The sequence below is a fragment of the Eurosta solidaginis genome, chromosome 2 (assembly GCF_040869045.1).
Source record: "Eurosta solidaginis isolate ZX-2024a chromosome 2, ASM4086904v1, whole genome shotgun sequence".
NCBI classification, from domain to species: Eukaryota; Metazoa; Arthropoda; class Insecta; order Diptera; family Tephritidae; genus Eurosta; species Eurosta solidaginis.
Window position 1 is genome coordinate 151,793,689 of NC_090320.1, and position 11,830 is coordinate 151,805,518.

An 11,830-nucleotide genomic window follows, 5' to 3' on the forward strand; every position below is an offset into this window, starting at 1 on the left:
CCGTCCAAGGCAGGAGCTGCATTGGGCGGATGTCGCAAACATATATGTTCTGTGCTGGCACAGCAAGGAGCCACAAAAGATTTATAAAAGTTACCAGGACCTCGGGTTTTGGAATCTAGCCCAGAATAACCTGTCCGATGCAACCATCCCTTGCACGAGACTGCTATTTCTTCTTTGCTGCCTTTGTTGCAATTTCGGGCTATGTCCGGCCTACCCACCATTAAAGCAACCAGTACTTTTAGTTGCTGTTTATTTGTGGATTTCTTCGACCTTGAACACACAAAAACGCTTTTTATTTAAGTAAATTGAAAAATTAAACAAACATCTTACATTTTTAATTTTCGTTAATCTGCTGCTTTTCGATGCTCTTTCGAGTGAAGTTTCAAAACTCTCTTATTGAAAAATATTACTAGAAAAGTAAAGGATTTTTCATTTGTTAATAAACAAATGTTTTTCTCCCTTCAAAATCTTTAGGGAATTAACTCCCAAAACGAACAAATCAATTCTAATTTTTTATTGCGTTCGTGATGTCTACTTTTCTCCCAAAACACTTTTCCACTTTTTCGAAGTTGTTTGTGATAGCGGGAATGGGAAATGGGAAAAAAACCCCAAGAAATTTGTGTTCGTGATTGTGGGAATGGGAGAAGGGAAAAATCTCCCAAAAAATATATGTTCAGAATTGGGCTGCATGTTATTTAGCCAATGAACTACTTCGCAGAGCTTGATCTTGACGAATTGGCTTTGCATAATCAGTATCGTGTTTACGTTTCACAACAGAAGTGCGCGCTGGCTTCAAACCATCCTTGCATTATTTCTGGAAAATTCTTTCAGTCGTTTTAGTGCGTCCATGAGGGTTTGTCAATGCCAGTGTTTTTCTCGCAGGTACCTTCGGTGTTGATTTGTTTCTCCCATTCGCTCCATAAACCCTTGCCCGATCTGCTGCCTTTGACTTTTGTGGTTTTTGTCGAATTTCTTTCACCAGCACCCGCTTACTGCTGACCCTTGCTCAAAACTGAAGTTAAGTGGCACGTCCTTGTTCTTATACTGCATAATCCTTCTCTGAAAAAATCCACTCCCAATATGACTTCATCAATGATCTCTGCCACAACGAATTTGTGTAGAACCATGACCTCCCCAATTAAGGCTTCACATTCCACTTCTCCCTGGACTTGGTTATACTCTCCAGTAATCGTACGCAATCTTGCTCCAGGTAATGGCTTTACTCTCCTGTTGACCAAATCAGATCGGATTAAAGAATGAGATGCGCCCGTATCTACAGTTCACGTTCCTTCCATCAACATTTCCTTTGACGATAAGACTGCTCGATTTCCTTCCAGTTTGCGAGATAGTTCTCACACGACATTCAATAGCTGGGGCATGTTCTCGATCTTTACATCTGACTCGCTCTTGTTTAACTCCTCCCCTCGGTGTACTCCACGGGTGCGTCTGCATTTGCCAAATGAGCCAACCTTTCAACATCCGAAGCAAAATCTTCTGCAGAGTCTCATTAGCTTTTTGGTAACGGTTTTGCAATTCTATTTGATATATATGTTTCCTGTGTTCGCTTCCGTAACTTCGCTCAACAGCGGCCATCAATGCTTCATAACTGTTCCGTTCGTACTATGGAATAGTCTGTAAATTTTCCGCTGCAGGCCCTTTCAATGCCACGAACAGTGCAGCAACTTTATCTTCCGCATTCTAGTTGTTCACTGCTGACGTCTTCTCAAATTGCAGCTTAAATACCTGGAAAGGAACAGAACTGCTCCATGCGACCTTTTAAATCATCATTCTGCCTGAAATTGGGCCATTTTTGCATCCTGCGTTTCCAGTTTTGATGATACCTGTTCCAAAATTTCTGCCGACATTTCAGATATACATGCCTCTTGCGCTTCCAATTGAGATGCCATATATGTCTTTTGGTCTTCCAGTTTAGATGACACTTGCGACGTCATTTCTGAAATACGTGCCTCCTGTGATTCCAGTTGGGATGCCATATATGTCTTCTCTTCTTCGAGCTGTGCTGACATATTTGTGGATATTTGTGATGGCATTTCTGTTATATGTGTCTCCTGTGCTTCCATCTTGGATGTTATACGCTTCTCCTGCGGTACCAGTTGAGTTGACATTTCGGTTGATATTTGGGATGACATTTGCTTCAACACTGCTAGTATCGCGTTAGTGTCAACACTTGCCAATGGATTCGGAGTCTCTATCTTCTCCTCCATTTTAGGCGCTAACTCTTCCACATCGGGATAAAAGACATACTCGTCTATATTAATTCCTTCCAACTCCATTACCTCTCGTAGCCGTGCTTGAAGCTCGATTTTATTACCGGTTGTATTCAATCCACGGTTCTCCAACTCCTTTTTCAGTTGCTGGATCCTTAATTCACTTAACTTTGCCATGTCCAAGTTGTATTAGAAAACTTCAGAATTTATTCAACAATTCCTCTTCTGACACCAATTGTAAGAAATTTGGGGAAATTTTGCTTATTTGGAACCTTCTACTAACGTTCGCGTCGCTAAACATTTGAATAAATAACTCCAATATTCAATAATGCAAAATGGCTTTTATTAAAGTACTTCACAATAACACTGATATTTCACAACTAATAACTTGCTTAAATCAAACTGATTCCATGATTGCTCAGCTTGCGCTCTTTTATACTCTTCGATTTCCTCGTTCGCATACTTCTAGGTATTTCTAGAATTTACTACTTATTTACCAGCTATAAAATTACCATCTATAACTACAGATGCACATTTATAGCCTCTCATATGCGCGTGAATATGTGAGTGATACTTCCACCGGTGATTGCCTACTTTTGGGAGTAACTCAGATATAGGCATATGTTTGGGCGTTTCTCTCCGTTGCTTGTATGGACATATGTGTAGACATAATGATTGATTTGGTTATGTGCATACAAGTCACTGCTACCTTAGTATTGCTAATATTCGTCACAATAGTTAACATCATTTAGTGGATAGGGCTTATCTTACATATCTGACGTTCGAAGTTCTGTGATCAAAATGGGCTGATTGCATCGGGACTTCATATTTACAAAACCTGTTTTTAGTGATATCTTTTGAACGAGAAATAGTATTTACCCTCCGCCTTCGAACTAATAATATTTACAGTAAAACAAGTATTTTTATCTTTTGTCCCGTAATTTTTGAACGCATTTCCACAGTTGTAGATCAAACTAAAGTTTACCGAAATTTTTTCAAGTTTTTCGTTTAAGCTGGCACATCTTTTGTTCTGGCACCCGCTTCAGCTGGCGCGAGGGATTTATCTGTGATTATTGCCAGCACAAATTTGACATAAATCTCTCCTGAGAGCGAAAAAAGAGAGCGTAAATAAATGTTTCGTTCAAGTCATGTTTGATACAAGGTGGCAACATGGTGACATACCTACAAACATAAATAAAAATTTCATGTAGTTTGTTTTGTAAATTCGATGGACAAATGTTAAAATCGTACTGCGCCGGAATTTGATGTATCAAATCAAATTAACATTTGTGTAATTTGGTCTAGTTGACCATTATATTAGAGGGACTCATGTAACCGTATAAATGCCTTATAAAATGTGTAAAAGTATAAATTTATCTAGTGCGTAAACGAACTGTCAAATTTTGTATGAAAAATCATTTACACAATTTGTATAAATTTACGCGCACATTTCATTGTGTAAACGCGGTAAACTCAATGGAATGCAACCTTGCAGACATTACAGCAGGCATTTTCATCAGATCTCTCCAACATTAGCAAGTCATTTACAAGAATATCTTAGTACAGACGCTTTAGTTTTTATTTTTCTCTTAATCTTGGCATTTTTTAATTTGTATAACAATCTAAACATTTTTGTTTGGCAATAATACATCTGATAAACAATCAAGTTTATCAAGAGTATTACTAGGTGCGTTCATATAACAGCGTATGTAAATGGATATTGTTTTACACCTTATAAGTTTATATGCTTTCATGAGACCCCTATTGTAATGTATTTTATATATAAGCTTCGTTACTTCACAAACACGGAACATGAAAAAAGTGAAAGCACTGCATATATTTGACAAAAGTATACATACTCTCAATCTCGTATTAGGTCCACTTTGCGAAGATTTGAATACAGCCGCTGCAGCTGACACCACTGAGACAAGTAAATCTGCAGATACTCCACCAGAAACAATTGTTTCCTCCTTTCTAACAGTATGTTAAATGGAGATATTTGGAACCGAGAACAAATCGCTAAAACTATTTCACGTGCTCCTCAGTTGGAGAAATTTTTAGATCCTTATTTGTTAGGGGAAACCCAGTAAGTGCGTTCTAAAGAAGTATACCAGATTTACATGCACACCTTGATCAATTGGAACGCATCAAACAACTTGAACCCAGACTATGTGCTGAATATTTTCGCAGTATACCGGGTGAGTGTGCCGAAGAGCTAAAACAACATGCAGAAGATAATACAGAATTTGCATCAAAGGCGGAATTTATTGAAGAAAGTCTGGTCTTGGCTTTGTAGAGGTACGGCGAAAAACAAAATAATTTATTGGAATCACTTGGGGCTATAAATAAACGACTTGAGGCGGTTGAAGAAAAAATTGGAGTAAAGAGGAGTGCAGAAAGCGAATTCGATATTGCAGCACCTAAAGAATAAATAAATGCTTGGTGTTCTTTTATATTTTTTTTGGTACAAATATTTTCTTGGCTGCTGTGTACTACTAGGGATGATTGAGAATAAAAGGTTCAACAATTTTAAAAAAAATGCCAAAATTCAAAATGCGTTTTGTATAAAAATAAGGTAGGTTGAGTTAGTAGAAGTAGAGGGTGGTGTTTTTTTTTAATTAAAGGATTTTTAATCAAATCAAAATACTTGATTTTCCTCCTTCTATTCCAATATATGATCTGCCCTTTTTAATTGTTCCCATTGATTTGTCATCCTAAACGTTTTTAGCAGACTCCGAACTCATCTGATAAGGCAGATCACTTTTTTTATTCGTTAAGTCCTAGTAATTTAGGTTCGGTATAGCACTCCGCATTTTTCTTAAATAATTTGATTCAAAATCTTTTTCATTTTACTCATTTCGTTGCCATTTTTTTTTTTTACATTCTTAAAATGTGCTACATAAATTTCCAACAGACTAATCTCAAAAGTACCCAAAAGGGACTAAAGGGGATCAATTATGCCCAACTGTAGACAACCGAGATCAATCGGGGACAATCTCTTTACGGATTAATCGCACTATTTTTGCAGGGTTGTGTTAAACGCAACTATATGAAAAATTTGATTGTGCCGCGGCCTATTTGTCGCTCCCCGTGCAAACACATGCAATGCATATGATGTTTATCTATATGAAAAACTGCTTATGTAACGGGGCTTTCACTTCAGTGACTCTCAGGCCCAATTTCAGATGGAATATTTAAGTATATATTGGCTAGTATTGTGGATTCAATAAGATACACGTGTTATATTCTTAAGGTTCATGCACATTAACCGACGCGACATGTAGCGACACGTTGCGACAAAATATTCTTCCCTGCAAAAATTCTTGGATTACGTGTTCCATTTTCTTCATGTTGGCGTACTCTAACAATACTCCTTTGCAATGCGTTTGCGGACCACCATCAGCCGATCATTGCTCGTTTTTGAACGACAGTGATCACGACACGATGACGATCGAACAGAGTTGCCAAAAGTAATATATCTTACATGCAAATAACTAATAATAAAATTTTACTTTGGCAACTCTGATAAAATGCAACAGCGCACTGGTTTTATATATACATATTATATTAGTTTCTTTATTCACGTATGCGTATGCGTATTATATTAGTTTCTTTATTCACGCAAACGCTAAATAACATAAGAATATTCGTAGTATAAAATATAAAAGTTGTATTGCCCCTCTTCATTTACGTCCATTTTAAATTAAATTCACTTCGATAATTCTTTCCTACACAATTCCTCTTTAGTACTTTGGCATATGATCCTCTGTGGGTGCTCCATGGAGTACAACAATGAAAGTACTTTGGAAAGTACTCTCACGTACGTACTCTATGGATTACTCACAAACAAAGCGAGAGTTAAATCACCTACTCCTCTCCTAGTACATCGCAATGTTAATTGGAGCACATTTTTTGTATGAATACAGATTAGATTTGGAGCAGTCCTATACTCCCAAAGGGGTATTCCTTACATTATTTATAGAGTACTCGCGTTTTTTGAAGGGTTTGTATTGATTCTTATGGAGTAATGCACATGCGACAGTCGTACGACACGACATGACCTTGTTGACCAACTAGGCAAAAATGCCGCGTGCCGGTATCGCTACATGACGCGTCCTAGAATGTGCATGAACCATTAGGATTACGTCTTTATCCTTAGGGGGACTCATGTAACCGTATAAATGCCTTATAAAGTGTGTAAACGTATAAATTTATCTAGTGCGTAAACGAGCTGTCAAATTTTGTATGAAAAATCATTTGCACAATTTGTATAAATTTACGCGCATATTTCATTGTGTAAACGCGGTAAACTCAAAGGAATGCAAACTTGCAGACATTACAGCAGGCATTTTCATCAGAAATCTCCAACATCAGCATGTAAAGGCGTTTTAGTTTTGATTCATAGTGTACAAGTACAAGTGCGTTGACTTATCTGTCAAGCATTCTGACAGGCACTCGCTAGATTCGGCAGACCGAAAATGACAGCGAATTCAAAATGGATACCATTACCGAATGCGCCGAATGATTGAAAAAGTCGAGACGATTGGTGGACTTCGGAAAAACATAGCGGGAAATTCTGGGTTGTCGTCGTTGGTTTGGTTAAAAACGGTAAAAAAGTGTTTTGTGCAAAAACGCAAAACACTGAAACAGGGTTTATGTAGGCCCAAAAGTGTTGCTGTGTTGCACAATTTTTTCACTTTATTTCGTGGCGGAAAAATTTCACATGGAATTATTCACTCTTGTTCCTGAGGGTTTTTTTACTTTTCCTGCCATGGCTAAATTATATGGCTGGCTGCCGTGGTGGTAAAAAAAAATGATTTGTTAAACAATAATTTCACATCACTTTCAGTTATATGTGCAGTAAATGAATCTAGCATTGTGAATGATAACTAAGTGTGATATCTTCTGCATAGACGTCAAAATTTCAAAGTTTAATCAAATCACAATTCTATTTAATGAAATAATTAAGTTTCCCTTCTCATACAGGCACTTTTGTTTCATTAAGCGAACATCTGTCAACTGCCCCAAAAAATAATTCGTTTTTAGAAAAAAATAGTTAAAATTGAAAGCAGCCGTTTTCTTTTTAACTATAAATACAATCAAAATAAAATGCATGCGGAACTACCCATAGATGTTGCTCCTAACCAAATATGTGACTAATTTCGAAAAAGCCATATTATCTTTTGCAGCAAATGCAGCGAAAATTAAATTTAGAATTTTTTCGTGCTTTTCTATTTTATGTAAATTATTGAAAATAATTTATTTTTGATTGTCATTTCTTACATTGACAATAAAATTCGAAGCTCTAAGCAAAACCGATTGAATTTTTCACTCGATTAGGCATTCAATAAATCAATAATGAGATAATTAAAAATTTGTATTTGGTATGGAAGATTGAGTTCAATTAGGTCTTTAATGTAGAAAACTTCATTAATTATTTCATTAAGCCTATGTATGAAATTGGCATAACACCGACACATAAAACATAATTTCATGAAAAGCAAATAAAAATGAACATAAAATACATCAAACCGTTCTACATTTCTACAAATATGTCGATATTTAGAATTAGATATGCCGATATAAGAATTAAAAAAGTTATTTTGTCAAAACTTTTTATACAGAATATAAATATTTGAGTTGACAAGTTTCTAAATTTTTAGCGTTGAACCTTTTTGAAGCAACCCTGTTATGTGAATATGCACACATACATACACGAAATTCCAAAAATTTATTTCAACGTTTCTACCATAGTATATAAGTGAGATTTAATTTATACATTATTATTGAATTTTAATAATATATTCCTTTATTTCTTTTCTTTTCCAGGTTTCTAGAGGCAACAAAGGAAACTTATTCGGTAGGTATTTGTATGAAGTGTTATATTATGTAGTTATTGTCAATTTCTAAAATGTACATTTTTGCAAGTTTATGTGTAATACTAATAATATTTCGTTTTATTTCAGATACCAACATTTTCCCAACAACAACAACAACAATTTGGTAAGTTTTAAACATAAATATCGTGGCCAGCATGGCCAGAAACATGGTTAATGCTTTACAGATAAAACTCCGTCCAAAAATTTCGAGAGTGTTGTTAGAAGACGAAGAACCATTTTTCTGGCGAGAGGCTGGCGATATGTAGATATTGTAAATTTGTGAAATAACTTATGGTAATTCTTTACTTTAGCTCACAACTGCTAAAACTCGTCCAAAAATATGGGGAGAGGTGTCAAAAGACGCGCTTTGGACCCAGGATCAGGAATCCGAAGGCGGAAATTCAAAGCTTTATTTCGTTTCGGAGATATTTGCAAACAAAATTGAAATTTTTAATATGGTTGTTGTAATTTTGATGATTTTGTAGTACCCACAAGAAAAACTGTGGGTAAAAGTGTTTTGCGCGTTATAGTTTTGGTCTCCAAACCGGTGTTGGACCCACCCAGGGTAATTTTTTATAAACGTGGTCGAAGGATCGCTTTCGGATTCGTGGTCCTGGGATCAAAACGCTTCTTTTGACACCTCTCCCGATATTTTTGGTCGAGTTTTAGCAGTTGTCAGCTAAAGTAAAGAATTACCATAAGTTATTTCACAAATGTACAAATATATGATGAAATGGTCTGGATTTTTAAGTTAATCTATTTATTTATTTTTCTTATTCCAGACAAATGGTTAATAGAGTATGCATCGGTGGATGTGGATTAGGAGTTCCACTACATGCGTTTCCATTGGAGGCAGAAATGTGAGTAGACTATTAATGTTTAAATTTTTTCTATATGTTATACAAATGTTTACCGGCAAAAGTCTAGTTGAGGGGTCGACTGCTAATACGCGTGCAAAAATTGTGTGTACAAATAGATTTTGCACGCATTTAATTTTGATGCCACCCCATTGGTGGACCGGTCAGGGTAATTTTTTATAATCGCGGCCGCAGGCCTCCAATGCAAAAAGGTGTTCTTCGCAAAAATACTATGAATCCCACCCCCAGTTTCGGAGGGACTCTCGGATAATTTTTCGTGTTTTTCTTTAATATCTTTTGAACTAGTTAAAATTTTCATTTTCTGCCTTTGGATTATTGTTGTCGAGGTCAATGCATGTGTTCTGATACCTTTCTGCTTTTTGATTCGACGCGTATTAGCAGTCGACACCTCAACTAGACTTACCTTTTTACCAAATATATTTTATAAATTGTCAATTAAATTCCATACCATACCATACCATAATACCTGTATGACACTACTTTATTTTGACTCGCCCACTCAGCGTTTAAATGATTGAATTTTGAATTTCCTAACATATAAATACAATTTGATTACTCTTTCTGAATAAATAATGAGTTATCATACAATTGAGCAAAAGAAATAATCAAATATGAATACTTTTGATGATCAAAAACTGAAAAGCATTTTTCGATCACTTTTTGGCATAATTTTTGAAGTCCTTTGATGATTAAATTTTAATATTTCATAAAAAACAACAAAAAGAATAACCAAATATACTTACATTTAATGATAAAAAACTGAATATAGCTTTTCAGTCAAATTTTGGAAACATATTTTAATCAAATGTGTTTACTTTGGGTGATCAAAAATTTATAATCATTTTTAATTCAGCTTTCTGAATCTTTTCTGACTATATTTGTTGACCGAATAGTGAATTTTTTACTTGTTAAAATTTTAATTTTCATTGAAAATCTTGTTTCTTTCACATACACACATTTTTTCAATCATGAAGTTCAGAAAAAATGTGTATTTAAAAATTTTATTATTAAGATATTCTTCAAGACAATATAATGCAAATGCTGCTCGTGGCCGAAGATTTCCCGAACCATTTCTCCACCTTCGGCTTTCCAGAAAATACATCTAATCTAATCTAATATAAATTATAAATGGGAAAGTTTGGATTTTTAGATGTTTGGATGTTTGGATGTTTGTCCAGACGTTTGTCTTTGTGACTCAATCACGCAATAACGGCTGGACCAAGTTGAATGAAATTTTGCACACATATAGCCAATAGTCTAGGAGGATCTACTAGCTATATACTTTTCAAAAGGGGCGTGTTTCCCGCCCCCTAGGAACAGTTATAAAATAATTATTATATTTTTTCGTCTTTGCTACTGACTCACGCCAGAATGGCTAGACGGATTTTGATGAAATTTGGGACACAGACAGTAGTCTACCAGCGAAATTTTTTTCGAACATGGAAAGAGGGGGGGGTCCCACCACCCCTTCAAGCAATTACTTTTTAATAATTTTTACACGTTATAACTTTACGTATACTGGCCTTCACCAATATCACAGACTCAAGGGGTCAAATAAGTCGAGGACCTACAAAGTGAACAGTGACACCCTCCGCCCCCCCTTTATCTCCCCCTCTGGTGTAAAATCTATAAATTGTTATAACTCAATCACCCGTATTGTGGTTGTCAACGTCAACTGTCGCTTCGTATCAATATCAACATCACGTCGTATCAATATCAACGTCGCGTCAATACAATTCTGGTATTTACTTCGTCAATGTATTGACGTTGACGTGTTATCGATAATTTCAAAGCAAAACTACGATCCTTATACTTTTGACAATTGTTTATTTACAATTTGTTGTGCATAAAAAGTGTTTAAGTTTTGTTTAAAGATTTAAAGATGTTTTTTTACGAAAGTTCGAGCTCAAGCGTTGAGGAGAGGAAGGAGATGTTGCTCCTCAGAAGAAGCGAAATGCGCCAAAGATCTCAAATATTCAATTTGGGTTAAGCTGCTTTCCGAATTGAAGAAGGTTGGCAACCTGCTCCTCCAATGGGCTCAGCACCAATTGCCTGTATCTTCCTCCTCCTGTGGCGCGGCACTCCTGCTTGTTTTGCACGAGTTTTCTTTTGACCTTGCATTTCAGATCCCTCCAAACCTTTAAATTTACAAAATGTTAAACCACATAACTTTAAAAATAAGTTGTTTTTTACCTTTTGCCAACCCTCACCATCCCTGAGTGGTGGACCGAGAGCATTGATTGCAATTGCAATATCCTGCCATTGCGCCTTAAAATTATTGGGAACTGTCCCTTTGGAAAAGCCTTTAGCAAGCTAGGCGGTGCAAATTGTCCCCGCTGCATTACTTTTTCACTAGTTCCTAACTATATGCAAATTTGCACTTTAGAACTAGTTCTTTATTGGCCCTTTTTCGATAGTTACGAGGTAGTGTAAAATTGTACAGCTGATTTCTAGTTCATTCTTGGTACTATTTCATTGGCCCCGAACCGGAGCGAAAAAGCAGTTCCAGCTAATCATTTTCATCGAACAAGTAAGGATGTCTAACTTAGGGCGAGACTTAACATTATATACCCAACGTGAGTTCCCACTAACTTATTATGCTACAGCTTAAATTGTGAAATGCTACCCATAATTTATATAAAATAATTCCGCTTTTTTGTTTGAATTGAACATTTATTTTTATTTTTAATGGTTAAAGGTTACCCACATTTAATATAAAATAATTCCGCTTTTTTGTTTGAATATATTATTTTATTTTAATAACCTTCAATTATTTCTTTTGTTGCTCCCCACTAATTTTTAAAATCACTTTTATGCTTTGTTTTTTTTTTGTTTGTTTACCTAT

The 11,830-nt window shown here is 35.7% G+C and overlaps 1 pseudogene; it reads left to right on the plus strand.

The window, feature by feature from the left end:
• The first annotated feature begins 4,040 nt into the window (after nt 1-4,040).
• LOC137241698 (uncharacterized) lies at nt 4,041-4,659 on the plus strand (annotated as a pseudogene).
• The last annotated feature ends 7,171 nt before the right edge of the window (nt 4,660-11,830 follow it).